Source organism: Ovis aries, chromosome 10, assembly GCF_016772045.2.
Source record: "Ovis aries strain OAR_USU_Benz2616 breed Rambouillet chromosome 10, ARS-UI_Ramb_v3.0, whole genome shotgun sequence".
NCBI lineage: Eukaryota > Metazoa > Chordata > Mammalia > Artiodactyla > Bovidae > Ovis > Ovis aries.
The window spans coordinates 14,058,244-14,079,946 of NC_056063.1; the positions used below are offsets into that span (position 1 = coordinate 14,058,244).

The 21,703-nt window shown below is 40.6% G+C and overlaps 1 protein-coding gene across 6 annotated transcripts in view; it reads right to left on the reverse strand.

Annotated features, from left to right (window-relative positions):
• The window catches only part of ENOX1 (ecto-NOX disulfide-thiol exchanger 1), a 658,121-nt gene that overhangs the window by 322,416 nt on the left and 314,002 nt on the right, over positions 1-21,703 (reverse strand). For all 6 annotated transcript variants that reach the window (XM_027973532.3, XM_060394299.1, XM_042254658.2 and 3 more), the window contains one exon: positions 11,004-11,147. The gene's annotated coding sequence lies outside the window, so the exon portion shown is untranslated. The remainder of the gene's footprint in view (positions 1-11,003; positions 11,148-21,703) is intronic.

Consider the following 21,703-nt stretch of genomic DNA (forward strand, 5'->3'; position numbering starts at 1 on the left):
ATTGCTCACAGAAAAATATCAGTAGAAAAGGACAGAGGCACAGCAAATAGCAACAAAACAAAACAGAAAATTTTGTTGACAGAAAGGAAATAAAAAGGTTTTCTAGTATAAAGAATAACTAGTTCTCGAGTGCCTATTCAACAGCAAGGAGGGTCCTGCGTTTCCAAACACTGAACCCGCAGCTGCATCTCTCTCCATCTAGCGAATGATGAATGGATGAGGGGTGCAGGAAGGCGGCTGCTCAGAAAAAAAAGACGACCTGTAAATGTTCCATTATGAGAAGGAAGTACATACAACAATTAATTACAATGAATGAGTCAAATGTCCATGTATTAACAGATAAAGCTGAAAAACAAAACAAAACAAAACAAACAGCTAGAATTCCCTGGCAGTCCAGTGATTAGTACTCCACACTTTCATAGCCAAGGGTTTGGGGTCAGCCCTTGATCAGGGAACTAGGATTCCACAAGCCACACGCCCTGCCCTCCACTTCCCCCAAAAAAAACTGTCAAGGAAAAACAAATTGAAAGGTATAAATTCAGTATGATCTCATCTACGAAAACTTGAAAGAAACAGTCCATATACATTGACACAGACATAACTAGATAAGGAAACAGAACATATAACACAAATGGAATAAAATATAAAATCTTATAAGTGATATTATCTATGGAGATGTTTAAATATTAGAAAGAACGGTACTATTTTTCACTTTAAAAAATAGATATCCAGAACTTTGGCAGAATTAACATTTTAAACTATGACAGTGGAGATGGTGGCCAAAACGGTGAGTAGGTGGACCTGAGCTCACATCTTCCCACAGAGAACTAAAATTACAACACAGAGCAACTCTCGACGGGAATGATCTGAAGACTAGCTGAAAAGATTTTTTTTTTTTTCCGTTGCAAACATTTTCTCCCGTTTGGAGGGTTATATTTTCATCTTGTTTATGGTTTCCTTTGCTTTGCAAAAGCTTTTCAGTTTAATTAGGCCTTTTAGTTTAAAAGGCCCTGTTTATTTCTTTTTATTTTCACTATTGCAGCAGGTGGGTCAAAGAAGATATAGTTGTGATTTAGGTCACAGTGCTCTTCCTATGTTTTCCTCTAAGAGTTTTAGAGTGTCCACTCTTACATTTACTTCTTTAATCCATTTTGAGTTTATTTTTCAAAGGAAGCAACTGATAAGGGATTAACCTCCAAAAAATACAAATAGTTCTTGCTGCTCAATATAAAAAAATTAAAAAAAAAAAAAAGGATGGAAGACCTAAATGGACACTTCTCCACAGCAGACACAGAGATGGCCAAGAGGCACAAGAAAAGATGCTTGCTGCTGCTGCTGTTGCTAAGTCACTTTAGTCGTGTTCGACTCTGTGTGACTCCATAGACGGCAGCGCACCAGGCTCCCCCATCCCTGGGATTCTCCAGACAAGAACACTGGAGTGGGTTGCAATTTCCTTCTCCAATGCGTGAAAGTGAAGTCGCTCAGTCATGTCCGACTCTTAGCGACCCCATGGACTGCAGCCTACCAGGCTCCTCTGTCCATGGGATTTGTCAGGCAAGAGTACTGGAGTGGGGTGCCACTGCTAATTACTAGAGAAATATAGATCAAAAGAGTTGCTCTACAAGGAGTTATTACCTTACATAGGTAAGAATGGCCATCATCAAACAATCAACAAACAGTAAATGCTGGAGAAGAGATGGAGAAAAGGGAACCCTCTTGTACTATTAGTAGGAATATAAATTGATACAGGCACTATGGAGAACATTATGAAGGTTCCTTAAAAAACTAAAAGCAGACCCACCATATGACCCAGCAATCCCACCACGGGGCATATACCCTGAAAAAAAATCATACTTCAAAAAGACAAACGCACACCAATGTTCACCGCAGTAGTATTTATAATACCCAGGACATGGAAGCAACCTAGACGTCCATCAACAGATGAATGGAGAAAGAGGATGTGGTTCATATCTGCACTGGAACAATACTCGACCATAAAAAGGAACACAATTGGGTCATTTGCAGTGATGTGGATGGACCTAGAGTCTGTCGTACAGAGTCAAGCCAAAGAGAAAAACAAATGCTGTATTAATATACAATAGAAAAACGCACAGAAGATGCAAAAATGGAACAGGTGGACCTATCTGCAGGACAGGGAGAGAGATGCGGATGTAGGGAATGGACATGTTGACATGGGGGTGGGAGGGCGGGATGAACTGCACAATTAGGAATAACATATACACAGCACCGTGCATGAAACAGATGGTGACTGGGAATCTGCGATGACCTAGATGGGAGGGAGGGGGGTCCAAGAGGGAGAAGATATAGGTATATGTACAGCTGATTCACTTCATCGTACAACAGAAACTAACACTGTAAAGTAACTATACTCCAATGAAAATTTTTTTAAAAAGATCTTTTCCAACGGAAGATATAAATAAGGAACCACACCAAGATCCGTAGGAGAGGCAGAGATGCCATACAGTCAAGACCCACATCCGAAGGTAGGTAGCTTACAGACAGGAGAATAATCACAGCTGCAGAGACTTCCCTCAAGGAGCAAGGAGTCTGAGCCTAACCTTGAGCTCAAAACCCTGGGGCTGGGGGCTCCTACATCAGGAACATGAGCCAGAATTTTTGGCTTTGAAGGACAGCAGAGCCTACATTCAGGAGAACCAGAGGCTACAGGAAACAGAGACTCTCCTCTTAAAGGGCACGTTCCAAATTAAAAGCAGTTGGAAAGGAGCCTGATTCAGACACATCTGCTGGTCTTGGAGAGGCTTCCAGAGAGGCACGAGGCTAGTGGCACTTAGCACACCGACAGAGACACTGGAGGTGGCCATTCTTAGGAGCTTATTCTACCATGAGAACACCAGTGCTGACACCATGCTGGAGCCTTCCCTCTAGTTTACTGGTGCCTGGACCTGGCCTCACTAGTCAACTTCTCAGCATCAGTCCCGGGATGCCCTACACTAAGCAGCCAGCCTTGCAGGGACATAGCCTCACCCACCATCAGGCTAGCACCAGGCCCTGGACTTCCTGGGTTATGCAGGCAGCTATACCAGGACACAACTCTACCCACCAGTGGCCAGCAGCCTCTGCACTAGGCAGAGTCTTAAACCCAACAGGCTGGGGCCCTGTCACATCAGTATACCCACAGCAATCAGCCCCCCGCCCCCAACAGAAGGGCCCATGCAGCCCACAGTGGGGAGGAACTCCTAGATCTGTTAGCTCGGGTGAACAGAAGGGAGTGTGCACCTGGGCCCCATAGATGTCTCCTAAATAAAAAGGTCAAATTTCCAAGATCAGGACATGCAACTGACCTACCTAACTTACATAAACAAAAACAGAGAACAAGCAAAATAAGGCAAGAGGGGAACAGGTTCAAAATGAAGGAACAAGGTAAAATCTTAGAAAGGCTAAGCAAAGTAGAGACAAGTAGTCTACCCAGTAAAGAGTTCAAGGCAATGATCATAAAAGATGCTTGATGAACTTGGGCGAAGAATGGGTGAACATGGTAAAATGTTTAACAGAGACTTACAAAATAAAAAGAAGAAATAAGCAGAGCTAAAGAATACAATGACTGAGATAAAAAAGAAGGAAAGGACAGTAGATTTCATGATACAGAGGAAAGGATCAGCAAGCTGGAAGACAGTAGTGGGAAGCACTCAAGTTGAACAAAAAAAAGATTTCAAAAATGAGGCTACATCAAGAGATCTATGGGACAATGTCAAGTGTACTAACATTCTAAGGGTCCCCTCAAAAGGAAGAAAGGGTAGAGAACCGATTTGAGGACATAACATCTAAAAATTTCCCTAACTGGGACATGAAATGGACATCCAAATCTGGGAAGCTCAGAGAATATCAAACAAGGTGAACCCAAATAGGCCGACACCAAGATTAATTAAAATTAAAATGGCAAAAGATAAAGAGAAAATATTAACAGCAACAAGAGAAAAGCAACTATTTACATACAAGGGAATTTACAAAAGGCTATCAGCTGACATTTCAGCACAAATTCTGCAGGTCAGAAGAATGACACTGTATTTTCAGAGGGATGAAAGGAAAAAAAAAAACCCACACAATTAAAAATACTTTACTCAGCAAGGCCACAATTCAGGTTTGGAGGAGGGACAAAGAGTTTCAGAGACAAGCCAAAGCTAAAGGAGTCCAGGACCACTGAACCGGCTTTATGTGCATATGTGTGCTCAGTTGCGTCCGACTCTTTGTGACCCCATGGACTAGGCTCCACTGCCTGTGGAATTTTCCAGGCAAGAATGCTGGAGTGAGTTGCCGTTTCCTATTCCAGGCGATCTTCCCAACCCAGAGATAGAACCAGTGTCTTTAGTACTGGCAGCAGGATTCTTTACGACTGTGCCACCTGGAGAGCCCCAGAAACAGGCTTTATAAAAAATGTTGAAAGAATTTCTTTAAGCAAAATGGTACAACTAGAAATATGAAAACTCTAAAAGGAAAAATCTCATTGGTAAAAGCAAACATACAGTAAAGCTGGCAGTATCAGGCTCCCTGGTTTCAAGCTTTTATACAAAGCTACAGTCATCAAAACAGTATGGTGCTGGCACCAAAACAAAAACGTAGATAAAAGGAACAGAATCCAGAGCCCAGGAGTAAATCTATGCCTATATGGGTAATCAGTCAATGACAAACGGGCAACAGCACACAACAGGGATAAGACAGCCTCTTCAATAAACAGTGTTGGGAAAACTAGACAGCATGCAAAGAACCAAAATGGATACCTTTTCACACCACATAAAAAACAAACTTTAAAAGGACTGAATTTAAATAACCCGACACCATAAAACTCCTCAGAGAAAACATAGGCCGTATACTCTTGGACACTGGCCTAGGCAATAACTTTCTGGATATGTCTCCTTAGGAAAGAGAGACAAAAGTAAAATTTTAAAACTGGGACTGCATCAAGCTAAAAAACTTTTGCACGATGAAGGAGACTATTAACAAAATGAAGAGGCTGCCTAGTGAATGGGAGAAGATATTTGCAAATGAATCTCTGATACGGGGTTAATATCCCAAATATATAAAACTCATAACTCAACATCAAAAAATGAACTACTGACTGAAAACTGGGCAGAGAATCTGAACTTTTTTTTTTTTTCCAAAGAAGACACATGAGAAATGCTCAACATTACCAGTCATCAGGGAACACCTGTTAGAATGGTTATTACCAAAAAGACAAGTGCTGGTGAGGATGCGGAGAAAAAGGCCTAGAAAACTGTTGGTGAGAATGTAAATTGGTACAGTCACTATGGAAAGGAATATGGAGGTTTCTCATAAAACAGAGCTACCATATGATCCAGCAGTTCCACCTCTGGGTGTTACTCTGACAAACAGCGATTTGCAAAGATATATGTACCCCTATATTCAATGCAGTGCTATCTATAATAGGCAAGATATGGAAACAAGTTAAATGTCTATCAATAGATAAATGGATTAAGGAAGGGGTGCATATATTCAATTGGAATATGAGTCATAAAAAACGAATGGAATCTTGCCATTTATGACAACATGGGTGGACCTGGGGGGTATTATCATCAGTGAAGTAAGTCAGACAAAGACAGACAAATGCTGCATGATTTCATTTACATACGTAATCTAAAAACCAAAACAAATGAACAGATATAAAAGAGAAGACTCAACAGATACAGAGAACAAAACAAGTAGTTACCAGAGGGGAGGGGGTTGAGGGAAGAGCGAAATAGTTGAGGAAGATTAAGAGGTACAACCTTCCACTTACAAACAAAAAAGGAACAAGTGAGCCTTGGGGAGGAAATGTCCAGCGTGGGAAATATAATTAGTTATATTCTAATACCTTTGTCTGTTGACAGATGGTAATTAGACATATCATGGTGATCATATTATAATGTACAGAAATATGGAATCACTATCTTGTCCACCAGGAATCTGCATGATGATATAGGCCAGTTATACCTCAGTTTTAAAAAACTCTAAACACTGGGAAGAAAGACATAAAAATGCTAATAATGATGGGTATCTCTGGGGTAGGTATCTTTGGCGGTTTTTAATTTTTACCGTAGGTTTTTATGTTTGGCTAGTTTTACGTCAACATGCGTTGTCTATAAAATTGGAAAGAAAACAAAAACAAATCCACTAAAAACAAAAATATAAAATAAAACATGGCAGCAAATAGACTTTATTATTTTCTGTAGGCTTAAATTACTTCATAATAAAATTTAATGTATTTTTAAATTTCGTGGTTTAAAAGAAGCATCCTGTAGAAATTCAGGCAGTTAGAAGGAACTATTCCAATAGGTTCAATTTTCTTATTGTTGAGCCTGGACTATACAAGGCTTGATTATTTTCCATCTTTATCAAGAGGAACAAGGGAATATTAATATGAGAAGAAACTGTCCTTGATATAAATCACTGGCACTTTTGGCAAATGGATAGTCATTTCCAGAAGGAAGTGAATTATCTGAACATATTAGTAATTATATTGAATCCTGTAGCTTCAAGAGTGTTTCAACTCACACATTATCCATGAAGGTTACTCTTTCTCTTCCTTACTGGGTATGAATATGAAGCTTTAGGGGCATGATCAATGGGTTGTACATTTTCATTGCTGTTAAACATGCATAATTACAGAGTCTGGATTTCACAATAACAATTGTCAGTGGTAAAGAATCTGCCTGTCAATGCAGGAGACACAAAAGACGTGGGTCTGATTCCTGGGTTGGGAAGATTCCCCTGGAGGAAGAAATGGCAACCCGCTCCAGTATTCTTGCCTAGAAAATTCCATGGACAGAGGAACCTGGTGAGTTACAGTTCATGGGGTCTCAAAGAGTCAGACACGACTGAGCGACAGCACGCACTAAGTACTGACTAGCTGTGCAAGACCACAACTGACTTTTTACTTTAAATCCCTCACAAAACTTCTTTTAGATTCGAAATTGCCATCAGACATTTTCTAATGTAATTCCAAGGAGCTGGTTGGGTGCTGGGGGTCTCCAGCAAGAAAGGGAGCCACAAACATTTTAACTTTTGATCATATGTAATTTTTGGAATTAACAGCAAGGGTCAGAGCATTTCCTCGGTTTTTAAATCATAGTGGTAAATAAGTTGGAAACATTTCACTAGTGAGGCGAGACTCACTTGAGATATATTGTTAAACATGAGGGCTGAAAATATATCACAGACACAAGTGGTATTACACAGCATACCATTTTTCTGAAAACACAGTCTCCATGCATGAGCATCAGATATATACCCACCATAAGAGAGCATATTGACCTATAATTTTCAATATTACATCCTTGTATTTTTTATTATATGCTATTTTTCAACTAGGAGAGGAACATGGTCTCATAAAGCTAATATTTATTCTTCCATGTTTATAGAGCTAGTGGTACACTTCAGGAAATGAGAAACTCCGAGAAGCCAAAAAGAACTCAGTGTCCTGAACACCCAAGAAGAGAGGACAGGAAAACCGCCATGTTTAAAAAAAATCAGGACCAGAAACTCAGCTATAAAGCTTTAAATAATTCAACAACACAAGCTAAGGGAAGCCTTCGGTGTTATTTCTGTCTCTATAATAGTAGTCTTTTTTTTTATAGATGATAAATCTTATGTAGGAGTCTTCATTTTAGCAGAAAGCAAAGAAAACTACTCCTTTCATCTAGTTCCCATGTGCAACTCTGCACTTGCTGTGTGTATTTTGTGCAAGCCAAGGCAGGCAGTACGTGTAACCCACATAACAACCAAGACACCCCTAACTGTATTTTTAAGTCATAAATTACCCTCATCTTCTTATTAAGTAAACTATACTACAAGCTCCCCTGGTGACTCAGTGGTAAAGAATCCACCTGCCAATGCAGGGAACACCGGTTCAATCCCTGTGTCGGGAAGATCCCCTGGAGAAGGAAAGGCAGCCCATTCCAGTACTCTTGCCTGGGAGATCCCATGGACAGAGGAGCCTGGTGGGCGACAATCCATGGGGTCGCAAAAGAGAGACACAACTTGGTGACTCAGCAACAACAAAACTCTGTACTAGGGAATTCAATGATTCCTTGTGTTAAAGAAGAGACTGAATGAGAATTTGTTTTCCTATGGAAAGGTTGTGCCTGTATTAACGGTAAATGTCTCAAGAGATCAGAGCCTTAACAAAGCTTTTATGGGAAACATTTCCCGAGACCCATTGTTTCTATGCCCTTTCCTTTTCGTGGAGAGCCTCACTTGAGATTTTGGAAGAATCCAGAGAAATAAAAGGCATTAAGTCATGACCCCATTCTCTGCATGAATGAAGAATGAAAGGGGGTGGAGGGGATGCCAGAAGATAAGTGAGGAACAAGACAGAAACGTGGATGGAAGCTGGGTGAGGAAGGCATATCGGGTCTGATGGGAGAGAGAGTTTCGGCTGCAGTAAAGGACCGGTTAAAATCCCTATACCCTGATCCCTGAAGTCGGCCTATGACACGGGGCAGAGAGCCGAAACTGGGATGCACGCCACAGATGCAAGTGAAAAACTACTCCTTTGCTCCTTACCTTTTCCAGTCTCCCCTCGGATTTCAGCAGCTCTGCCCCTTCCCTCTCTCCATGACTGAGCGGGTGTCACAACAGTGACCGTTGTGATACCTGCCCCACCATTTCCACTGTGGTCTGGGCCCTTTCCTTTCTGTAGGTCCCCAGAGCTCTCCACTCTCTATTTTCCTGCATTGAGTCCTGAGATTATCATCCCCAGATCCATGTTCCTGTATCAAACAACAGTGACCTCCTCTAGACACCAAATCAGAAATTCTGGTTCTTCAAAAGCATCCATTCACATATGTTGGTGTGTTTCTAGACAGCTGAAAAATCAATGCAAGCTCAGAGTTTTCAGAAGAACGATAGGGTGGGAAGAGGCTGGCACCCAGAGTTAAAATGGGGTCTGGGCCAACCTCACCATTTGCTCAACTCTGCCCGTTTTAGCATGCTGAGTTCTTGCTGAAGACTCTGTGGTCTGAGCAGTCCTGGTCCTCCTCAATAGGGATGTGAGGAGGTTTGAATCTGGTTATATCACACCGACCAGGGACTGGGGACAGGGGTGCTGCTGGTCTGCAGTTCCTGGAAGGCAGGGCTACTAACCTTTCTAAAATCCATGGGTTGATCTTACATCATAAAGAAAAAATTCCCCTGGGACTTCCCCAGTGGTCCAGTGGTTAAGATTCTGCACTTCCAATGCAGGCGGGGCAGGTTCAATCACTGGTCAGGGAATTAAGATCCCACGTGCCATGTCAAGGAAAAAAAAAATTTTTTTTTTTAAAAGAAGCACTCCCTTCAAAATGTCAATAGTCGCCCCACAGAGGAATACCAATAGATGATTTTTAATGCTCCAGTAACATGTCTGTATTGTCAAACTTAAGCAGAATGTAGAGAATTTAAGAAACAGAGAACAAAACTGTGAGGGTAAAGAAATTTGTGGGTTGTATGATCTCATAGGAAAGGTTCAGAAAAATGTGTTTCTCTCTCCTGAAGAGGAAAAGGATGACTTGAGACCCGAGTCTGTCATGATGCAGGGGGACTCTGACCAACACATTCCCTGTCTCCGTGGCAGCAGAAATAAACTGCACGAGGAGGTCAAGAATTCCTTAGGCTTTTAGACAAGGAGGCTCTAAGAAAGGAGAATCTGTATTAGGATTCAAAAGGAAAGTGGATATATAGTATGAAGGTCTGAAGACAAACAGATTCTTGTTGGTTTCAGACGGTTCGAGTGGGATCCTGCTTGCCGAGTAGGGAAGAACATTTGGGTCACTTGTCAAGTTCTTCCCAGTGCCTCTTTTTAATACAGATACTCTTTGTTACGTCTCTGCACACCACAGCATCCTACCAGACTGGAGAGTTAAGGTGGAAACACCACTTCCCATCTTCCCACTCCCCTATACACACGCCTCATCCTTCAAAGAAAGTCAGTCATGGGGCCCAGCAATGAAGAGGACAGTGGGAAAACTGGAGTCTAGCCCGGCAGGGCAGTGAAATCTACTTTGATTTCTCAGTAGAAATAAAAGAAATTTAAAAAAAACCACACATAGTAGAGAGCTATTTAGGGGAGAAAACATTTGTCACCGTGGACAGAATGAAAGTCCAACCAAATGAAATAAACGCCTGTGGAAAAAGACATGTCATGCCAGGGAAAGAACTATGTTCCTTCTTCCATGCTCTTTGTTTAGTTTTGCGCACTCAGTGTACAAAGCTTTATTTGTGTGCTTGATCATTTTTTCATCTATGAAAGAGGTGGGGATTAACTTCAGCCTTGTAGGTGGGTCTTTTATCAGAAAGTACTTTCAAAATAAAAGCGATTTACTTGGTACCATCTCAATAGCAGAACACACGTTTCCGAAATAAAATGCTTGTTGTGCTAGCAAGCTTTGTCCTTAAGTAAGCAACAATATAGTTAGTAATCTTTTAAGCTGTTAACACACATGCATTAAACAACAACCCTGTTCTACCATAATAAATCATACAGTAAGTACCCCTTGTTACGGCTAAATATAAACATTCTGGCTACTGAGATTGTATAAGTTGAAAAATGTCAAAATAATAACACTAGTTGATATTGACAAATGCAGTTTTGATTTTCAATATTTCAAAGCATAATTTATCTGCAAAGTCTTAGCTAATTGAAAGTACTTAACCAAATCTGATATATGTAGACACTCAATATAAATTCATTGAATCTATTCAATTAGAATTTATCAACACAGAAATAAAACTTGTTTAAGCCAATGTGGGGGATATGTTATTTCTAATATCCTTGTAACATCCCACAGAGTATATAATAATAATTATGAGAAACAGCATATCAAATTTCTTCTCATTTATATCTGTCTCCCAGTGAAATCAAAGGATTCCAATCTGTACATAATCTACTTCCAGAGTTCTTATTGCAATAGGGTAAGACTATTACCTATTTTTAACATATCCTTGAAAATTAAGAACAACTTCATGAGACAAATGGAAAACTTAATACAAACCTTAAGAGCTCCAAGAGATGAGAAGAGGAATGTGTTCGCTGGGGACTTGACTGAAACCACTTATTCACAAAACTCTTTTAAATGGAAGCTGTTCACAAAGGCAGTCTCATGGAAGACAGTGGAGCTTCGACATGCCAGATGCTTCTGGAAGGAGAAAAAAGCACTCCATTAGGACACGTCCAAAATACTGTGACTGTCAGAACCGGCCACTGTAGTCAGAACATGCTGGAATAGCATCTACCACTATTGTTAAAAGTATTAACTGCTATTAATTTTGCACTCCCAGATCGTCATATTCATAAATGGCAGGGTGGGATGGCAACCTTTTCAGCACTGTCTCTAGAAATGACCACATTTTATAACGAATCTGTGAATCTGCTTTTGTCTTTCTCTAACCAGACGAGGGTTGAAGGACAGTGCTCAGAGCGAAGGCGGCAACGCTGATCTTCTCTGGGAGCCCACCAGCTGCAAGACCCCGGGCACAGGCTTTCTGATTTGAGGGATGGCCCTGCCACTTGAGGGCACTGGCGCCATTTCCCAGGTAAGAAAATGAAGGCACAGGTTCCTGAGATCAGGCTGAAAACCGGGGCATCAAAGCCCAAAAGGCCTCTTCCCTCACTTCATCCTGTGGTCTGTGTGCTTTAGAAAACTAGTTCACTCGGTGCAGTTGCTATGGAGAACAGTATGGAGTGTCCTTAAAAAAAAAACAAACTACACAGAGTTACCATATGATCCCACAATCCCACTCCTGGGCATATATCCAGATAATAAGGCAACTCTGCACCCCAATGGCCACAGCAGCACTATTTACAACAGTCAAGATATGGAAGCAACCTAAGCGTCCATCAACAGATGAATGGATCAGAAGATGTGGCCCAAAGAGATTATGGGGTCCTACTCAGACACAAAAAAGAACGAAATAGGGCCATCTGCAGCAACGTGGATGGACCTAGCGAGTATCACACTAAGCGAAGGTAACTCAGACAGAGAAAGACAAATATCATAAGATATTGTTTAGATGTAGAATAAAAAAAGATACAAAAGAACGACATTTACAAAACAGAAAAAGACTTACAGACTTAGAGAACAAACTTACGGTTACCAAGGGGGGAAGTGTGGGGGAGGGGGACAAATTAGGTGAATGGGATTAACAGATACAAACTACTATATGTAAAATTATGTAAACAACAAGGATCTGCTATACAGCACAGGGAACCATATTCAATGTCCTGTGATAACCTATAATGGAAAAGAATATGAAGAAATATATATATATATGAAATGGAATCACTCTACTATATACCAGAAACTAACACATCATTGTAAATCAACTACACTTAAAAAAAAAAAAAGAAAAATATTTCATAAACAGAATTTTGACAGGGGAACAGGATATACTGCAATATACTAAATGAACTCACATATTACTAAATTGATCAAGAAAACTCCTCTCCTAATTTGCTTTAGTTTTATATCAGACATTATGTCACTGAGTCAGGGCTCACGGAAATGCAGACACCCAGCTCTGCACACTGCACTTTCTCTCCCACCTTCTTCCTGATGCAGAGAGAGTCCTCTGGAGCCCCAGGGGTCTCCTGGTGTGGTGGGGAGGTTCGTGTGTGCCCTGGGACATCAGCGATGCCAAGGCGAAGGCCGCATCTTCCTCTGGTGCCTCCGTGTGGCCCACAGTTCCTTCGTTGGCCAAGGGAGAGAGGACATCGCCTTGCCTTTGCGTAAGGAGAACAGCGTCCCTGACGCAGGGATGGAGGCTGCATCCTCTGTGGCTTTCTCCGCGTCACAGGACTGCATCTCCTCGTAGCTGTGTCCATCTATGAGGGCCAACCGACAGGTCTTGGCAGAGCTCCATCTATTGACAAATTTCCTCTCTTATTTTCAGTCAAGTACCTATATGTTTTGGGTTGTTCCGGTGCTAAGAGCTGACTCTCCATCAGTTTTCCTGCCATCCACGTTTATGGTGGGTTTCATATTTACTACCTTGTAATCAATCACTCCAAAATTCCCCTCGAAGTGCCAGCTTTTAATGGCACTGTCTTCTGGACAAGCCTTGGAACTTTTAGCTCATATCCACACTGTGGCTGGGAAGCTTTACAGCAAGGCTAGAGAAGGATGAAGAAGGTCACGTGAAACTTTAAAAACTTTTCATTTTATTTTAGGCAACAAAAGCTTAAGGCACGAATAAAGAAATAAGGAAGAATGATTGGCAGCATTTTCAGAGCTCTGCAGAACTGGAGCCTAGGATTACTACATGGGGCCCAGAGAAAAAACAACCAGGCCAAACAGAGCCAGTTTATCTTTGCATCAAAGAAGGAAGAAGAGCTTGACAAAGAACAGGGGATGGAAGTATCTGGACCACAGAATCTAAGCTAAATGGCGAGAATACAAAATAAACAGCAACTGTTCTTAAAACGTCACAGACTAGCATTCTGATTTCTTCACACAGCTTAAAAACAAAGTTTCACGTGGAATGCCTCAACTTGTAGATTGTGTTTTCCATAAAATATTGATGGTGCTTTCCAAGCAGTCACTCACCCACAACTTACTGCAGACTTCATTTTTAAATTCTTTTGAAATATAACTGATTTTCAAAGGTTATGTTAGTTTCAGATATACAGCAGCATGATTTAATTATATATGTATATATGTACATAAACACATGATTTAATTATATATGTATATATGTACATAAACATAGATTCCTTTTTACATTCTCTTCCATTATAGGTTATTACAAATACTGAGTAAAGCTCCCTGTGTGATACAGTAAGTCTTTGCTGGTTATCTAGGCTCCTCTGTCCATGGGATTTCCTGGGCAAGAATGCTGGAGTGGGTTGGCATTTCCTTCTTCAGGGGATCTTCCTGACTCAGTGATCAAACTGGGGTTTCCTGCACTGATAGGTAGATTCTTTACCACTGAGCCACCAGGGAAGTCCCATTTTGTACCTAGTAGTGAGTATATTTTAATCCCAAACTCCTAATTTACCCCTGGTCTGCTTTCCTCTATGGTAACTGTAAGTTTGTCTTCTATATCTATGAAGCTATTTCTGTTTTGTAATTAAGCTTCTTTGTATCATTTTTTAGATCTCTCATATAAGTATTATCATATGATATCTGTCTTTCTCTAAGCCAGACAGAGAAAGACAAATATCACAGGGCATACGTCTGAGTCATCAACACGTCGGAAAATTCCAAGAATACTGAAAAAATGCAACACAGTTTTCCCCTCAAGGATCTCACTGGTTTGGAATGGGATGCTACTTGGATGTCAAAAGTTTTAAGAAGGAGGTACTAGTACGTGGTTGAAAGAATCGGGTCTGGACCAGACTGACTGGGGGTGTTCTTGTGTGATCTTGGGCAAGGCACCTAAGACTCTTTAACCCTGGCTTCCTCCTCAGCAAAATGCCGAAATGATATACTTCCCATATAAGTTGCTGTGAGCATTAAGTAAGAAAACCTATATAAAGAGGAAGAGTCAGACATGACTTAGAGACTCAACAACAAACAGTATGACGTGCTCAGCACAATAAGAGGAGCATGGTAAGAACGCATCAGTTGGCAGTGAGGAGTAGTAGTGCTGTTATATAACAGAGCACAATGATATCACTGAGGGAAGAAGTGCTCTGAAGCTTGGAAAGGGCTGGAGATCCTCTTTCTTGGGGACGAGGGGGATAGTGAAAGCGTCAGTGAGGAAGGTAGCATTTAAGATCAACCATAACTGAACATACACAAATAATTAGGCTTTTATAGAAATCCTCTAATGATAATTGAAAAGCTAGAAAATAAGCTACTTGAGAAAAAAAAAAAGGTCCATGAAATTAGACATTATTTTCCAGGATCTGGTGTGAAAGTAGGCTTCTATCATAACCACCCAACCAGGGAATAATACAAAGAAGGAGAATCTATGTATTGCTACGAAGAAAGATACAGTGACCCACTGGGTCCTATTCTATTCAACTGTAATCCAAAATGACACCAGGGCTTTTAATGGAACTTGGCACACTCTGGACACACCATTTCTAAACTTAGCCTCAAATTTAAGTCACAGGGCTTGTGACTCAAATCTCCAAAGTGACCTTTACAGGGCACTGTTCAAGGAAACATGCCTGTCATCGTGCAGAGAAACTATATGCCCTTTCATTCCCGAAAGTATGATGAAAAGATGCCCCATATTGTTACAGGCACAGAGCCACAAAAGGATTCTGACTTTGACTCTCTAGAAGCAACGAAAACAAAGACTCTATTTGATTTTGTATCCTTCATGTAGAAATGCTGTCTTATCGCATTAATGAACATTCCTATTTCCCCTATATTCTGGACTTTATTTAATTTGAAAGAAGCTTGGCAGGAATCTCATCATTTGTGGATTTAAAATACAGTGCCTCTGAATAAATCCCCCTTTCACGGGCTTACTGAGCCACGCTACTCTATCCTTGTCAGACCCATAGAATATTTTACTGAACAGAAGAGCTGAAGCACATGGTAACTCAAATTCCCCAACACCCTCTCTGCTTCCCAGTCCTGGGAGGTCTGCTGAAGGAGGGTGGACTTTAAAAGACATGGTGTCATCATTCCCTTCTCACCCTTCTTTATTTCTTCCACTGAATTATGGAATCCTGTCAACTCCTCTTCCCATTCACCCAACTCATGACATCACACCTCATACACCACCACAAGCTTTTTGCTGGTGTTCCTTCTTGTAGCTCAACCTACAAACAGTCAAAAATATCTGATATCCCGGTCTGTGGTGATGATAAAGAAGTATTTGAAAAAAAAAATGAATGCATGAATACATAAATGAAAAATTTTTAACATAACTATATATTCAGGCACTACTCAGTAACTTTCTGTGAAATTAAAAGATGCTTGCTCCTTGGAAGAAAAGCTCTGACAAACCTAGACAGCCTATTAAAAAGCAGAGACATCATTTTTGCTGACAAAGGTCCAACTAGTCAAAAATATGCTTTTTCCAGTAGTTATGTACGGATGTGAGAGTTAGACCATAAAGAACGCTGAGCACTGAAAAATTGATGCTTTTGAAGTGTCGTGTTGGAGAAGACTCTTGAGAGACCCTTGGACAGCAAGGAGATCAAACCAGTCTATCCTAAAAGAAATCAACCCTGAATATTCACTGGAAGGACTGATGCTGAAGCTCCAATACTTTGGCCAACTGATGCAAAGAACTGACTCATTGGAAGATACCCTGATGCTGGGAAAGACTGAAGGCAGGAGGAGAGGGAGACGACAGAGGATGAGATGGTTGGATGGCATCACTGACTCGAGGGACTGAGTCTGAGCAAACTCTGGGAGATAGAGGACAGGGAAGCCTGGCATGCTGCAGTCCATGGGGTTGCAAAAAGTCGGACATGACTGAGCAACTCAACAACAACCAACTCAGTCACTTACAATGTCTCCCTATTTTCTTAAGGATCAGATCTACGTCCTCATTACGAATACCTGTTTCCACCATTCTCTCTAACCTTAAAACACACTATTTCTGATCCAAATCCTTGGGTCAACTAAAAACTGTCTGCTCATTATATTACAGTGAATCTTAACTAGGGATGCATCAAAATTACCCATGTGAACTAAACTGGAATCACCAAAGGAAAGCTGTCACTATATGCATTTTTCAAATGCTCCACAGATGCTCAGATGCACATGGCTTGTGAAGAACCACTGCTGCTTCTTTTCTTCCTCTTGGTGTATGAACCCACCTAGCACAGCTCAGGGAAGCCTCCCCTTTTAAGTGAGTCTTCCCAAGCCACAGCAATATTCCATCCTTTCTCTAGTTCCTCATCATAGAGTTAAAATATTTCAAACTAGAAAGGACCTTCCATTGATTCTCTTGACTGACTCTATTCCAGTGTTCACACACTTATGTAATCCCCTCTCCTTCCCCACCTTGAGTGTGGGTGAGACCTAGTCTTCTGATGAATGAAGTATGGCAAAAGTGATGAGAAGTGACCTCTCTCTTGCCCTCTGACCCTAATGATGCCAGCTGCCATATTGGCAGTGCTCTCTGGAGAGGTCCACTGGCAAGGGACTGAGGCCCTCAGTCCATCCAGCTGTCAGGGAACTGAGCTCTGCCAATGATCACTGACTGAGCCTGGAAATGGATCCTGGTGCGGTTGAGCCAGGGGAATTGCAGGTCAGCTCCAGCTGGGACAACAACACCCTGATTGAAGCCAGGCGAAGGACCATGAGCCGGAGGACTGCCCTGAGTCATGCAGATTCCTGACTGTGATAGTGTTGTGTGACATTTGGTGAGGCCACAGTACTCAGATATTTAGTTCAACACCAGTGTGAATGATGCTATGAAAGGATTTTTTTAAATGAAATTAACATTTAAATCAGTAGATGCTGAGTAAAGCAGACTAACCTATACAGTGCTGGTGGGTCTCATCCAATCAGCGAAAGTGAAAGTGAAAGTGAAGTCGTGTCCGACTCTTTGAAACCCTGTGGACTGTAGCCCACCTGGCTCCTCTTCCTAATGGGATTCTCCAGGCAAGAATACTGGAGTGGGTTTCCATCTCCTTCTCCAGGGGATCTTCCTGACCCAGGGATTGAACCCAGGTCTCCCATATTGCAGGCAGACGCTTTAACCTCTGAGCCACCAGGAAAGCATCCAATCAGATGAAGGCCTTAAAAGAGAACCATCTGAGGTCTCCTGAGAAAGAGGTATTATGCCTACAGACTGCCTCTGGACTTGAGCTAAAACACAACTCTTCCTTGGATCTCCAGTCTGCCCTGCAGATTTTGGACTTGCCAACCCCCATAATCACAGGAGGTAATTCTCTGAAATAAAGTTCTCTACAAATAGGTAAAAATACTGATATATATACGTGTGTATCTCTATATATTTGTGTATGTGTGTGTATAGAGGAAGAAGGTTGAGCGTCCAAGAACTGATGCTTTTGAACTGTGGTGCCTGAGGAGGCTTTTGAGAGCCCCTTGGACTGAAAGGAGATCGAACCAGTCAATCCTAAATCCTGTATATTCTTCGGAAGGACTGATCTGATTCTGAAATTCCAATACTTTGGCCACCTGATGCAAAAAGCCAACTCACTGGAAAAGACCCTGATGCTGGGAAAGACAGAAAGCAAAAGGAGAAGGGGGCGGCAGATAATAAGATGGTTAGATAGCAACACTGACTCAATTGACATGAGTTTCAGCAAACTCCAGGAGATAGTAAGGGACAGAGGAGCCTGGCAGGCTGGAGTCCAAGGGGTCACAAAGAGTCAGACACGACTTAACTGAACAACAATGTGTGTGCGTGTATGTGTGTGTGTCTATTCATACTCTACACACATGCACCCTGTGGGTATTTCTCTGGAGAATCTGTTAAGTTTCCGGGTAATTTGTTAAGCAACAATACATGACTAATATGGGACTCCTCCCCGTCCATAGCACTAACCACACTGAATTATAATTACTTTTTAAATCCCTCTCTAATTAGGGCTTCAAGTTCTGTCAAGGCAAGCATCACGTTCACCATGCTTGCAACCAAATCTATAGCTCTCAGTATTGTGTCTGGTATATGGCTGGGGCCCAACACATATTTGTTAAATAAAGAAGTAAGTGATAAAGCTTTAGTAGCAGTGTCTTCATATTACAAAAAATAAAAAAGATGCAAAGCAAAACAAAAAACAGACAATTCTGGAACTAAAATTGTTACTGTATATAAGCACATGTTCCTTCAAAAGGGGTACTAATCAATGTGAAAAATCTTAAATGACACATATATTGCTCTACTGTAGAGATGAGAGAGACTGTGACAAATTTGGAGACTGGAGAGGAGAATTTATGGAGCTGGAGAATAAGACTAGGGTGTGAGTTCCAGAATAACAAATTTGAAATTTTGTCAACCAGCTTAGAGCTACCAGAAGTGTTCCTGTTTCAGATGAATTTTGACCAGGAGTGTATTTTTGAGGATAAATGTGGCATCAGTGTTCTGAATAATTTAAAAAAATAAAAAAAAAAGGAGAGGACTATTGCTAAGAGAGTGAAACAGAAATATAGTTGTGAAAGTATAAAGGAAGGCCTAGATGGAAGGAAAAAAAGCAGAGAATAGAGGAAATTCCATAAATTAGATGGAAGTCATGATAAAATAGAAGAAATAATCAAAGTTGCAAGAATATTTTAAGCCTGGGTTTGATGAAAATTGTAAGAACACTGACAGAATGTGGAAATTCAAGAAGGGGAACTGGTGTGTGAGCTCAGGCCCAGGAGAGCGGAATGGGATGATCCACGCTGCTCCAAGGTTTAGAAGTCACATTCCTTCCCATGTTCGTGACGATCAAACACCCAAGATTTCATAAATCTTCCCCCCAAAGGTCAGTACAGAATACAGAGTATGCACACAGTTTCTTTCAAGTGGTATGTAATTTACATACAGTAAAATGCACAGATTTTTGGCGTATACTTCAGTATGGAGCATTCGCAAATGTAACCAAAGGTAACCAAAACACTAGTTAGGATAAGCAGCCTTTTCATCACTCCAGAAAGTGCCTTTCCGTCAAGCCCTTCCAAAAGGGGAGCTCTGGTTTCCATCACTGTCGATGTCTTGGTCTGTACTTGAACTTCATATATACAGAATCATATATAATATATACAGAATCATATATATCACATATATTATTTTTTGTCTGGCTTCCTTTGCACCACAGTGACTATACTTTATCCTTGTTGTTAAGTCTATTCAGTTAATTCATGAGCATTAGTGTATAAAAAATATTGTATAAATGAGTATCATTCCGTTGTAGGAAAACACCATGGCTTGTTACTCACTCTCTGGCTGATGGACATTGACGTTGATCCAGTTTTCAGTCACTATAAAGTTATTACAAACACTCTGATACAGGCTTTTTCTAAATATACGCTTTCATTTCTCTTAAGTAAACAATTAGATCGAGGCTGATGGGGCCTAGGGCAGGTTCATGTTTAACTCTAAGGAACCACTAGTTTTCCAAAAATGGCTGTAATATTTTGCATCCCCACCAGTACTGACTGAGAGCTCCTATATTCCAATGTCCTGACCAACATTCTGCATCATCACTGCTTTTATTTGTAGCCAAGTCTAGTAGGTGTGAAGTGGTATTTAACTTTGCATTTCCCTCACGACTAACGTCATTATTGATCTTCAAATGTTTACTGGATGCTCTGATATCCTCTTTTGTGAAGGTTCTGATCAGGAAATTTTGCCCCTTTGGGGAAAGGGTGTTTTCTGTCTTCTTAAAATGAGTTGTAAAGGTTCTGTAGAGATTCTGGACGCAATTTCTTTGTCAGACGTATGCATTACACAGCATTTTCCCTGTCTGTGGTGTCTCTATTAATAACGTCTGTTTACAAATGGAAGTTCTTCATTTTGGCCAAGTCCAATTAATTTGTTTCCCCTATAGTGTTAGTGCTTTTGGTATTCTAAAAAATAATTGCCATCTTTCTAAGACACTGGCCTACATTTCTTTCTAGAGGCTTTACAGCTTTTACTTTCACATGGAGATTTATGATATATCCCGAATTACTTCCTGTGTGAAAGTGAAAGTCATTCAGTCGGGTCCAACTCTTTGTGACACTCCATGCAATTTTCCAGGCCAGAATACTGGAGTGGGTAGCTGTTTCATTCTCCAGGGTATCTTCCCAACCCAGGGACTGAACCCAGGTCTCTCGCATTGCAGGCAGATTCTTTACCAGCTGAGCCACAAGAGAAGCCCAGGAATACTGCAGTGAGTGGGCATTAAGTTTCATTGTTTCAACACAGTTAATGGATGGTTCCAGCACCATCTGCTGATGGACTGTTCCTTTATTTCACTAAACTGCTTTGATATCTTTGTTGAAAATCAATTAACTATATAGTTGTTTATTTCCGATTCTGTTTCACTGATCTGTTTCTCTAATCTTTTATCTAATATTAGATTTTCTTAATTATTGATGCTTTTAGAGTAAGTCTTAAAATCAGGAAGTGAGGGTTCCCCCACACTGTCATTCATTTTTAAAAAAATGTTTGACTTGGACTTCCCTGGCAGTCCAGTGGTTAAGACTCCATGCCCCCAACACAGGGGGCATGGGTTTGATTCCTGGTTAGGGAAGATCCCGTAGGCCGCATGGCACAGCCAGAAAAGCTTAAAAAAAAAAAAGAGAGAGAGAGAGGAAAAAAAGTTTGACTCAGTTTTTTAAAAAAGAGGAAGAAAATGTTTTGATTCTTGTAAGCCCCTGTATTTCCATATAGATTTTAGAAATTGTCAATTTCTACAAAAAAACAAAACAAAAACCAAAACCCCTTTTTGATTATGGTAATCTATACACCATTTTGGGAAAACCAACATCTTAAAAATACTGATTCTTCCATTACATATATAATATATATTTTTCTACCTAGGTCATTTTTAATTTTTATCAGAAATATTTTCTAATTTTCAGTGTTTAGGTATTATGTTTTTCATTTAAATATAGCACTATCTTATGGTATTGATATTATTGTAAGTGGTAGTGTTTTTAATTTCATTTTCTAATTATTTCTTCATGTATAGGAATACAATTGATATTTTACAATGACCTTGTATCCTGAGGCCTTGATAAATTGAATAGATTTCTGCCAAGTTCAAATAGATCTTTTTAGATTTCTTAGAATTTTCCAGATATGCAGTCATACCACTTGCAAACAGAGACTGTTCAATCACTTCTTC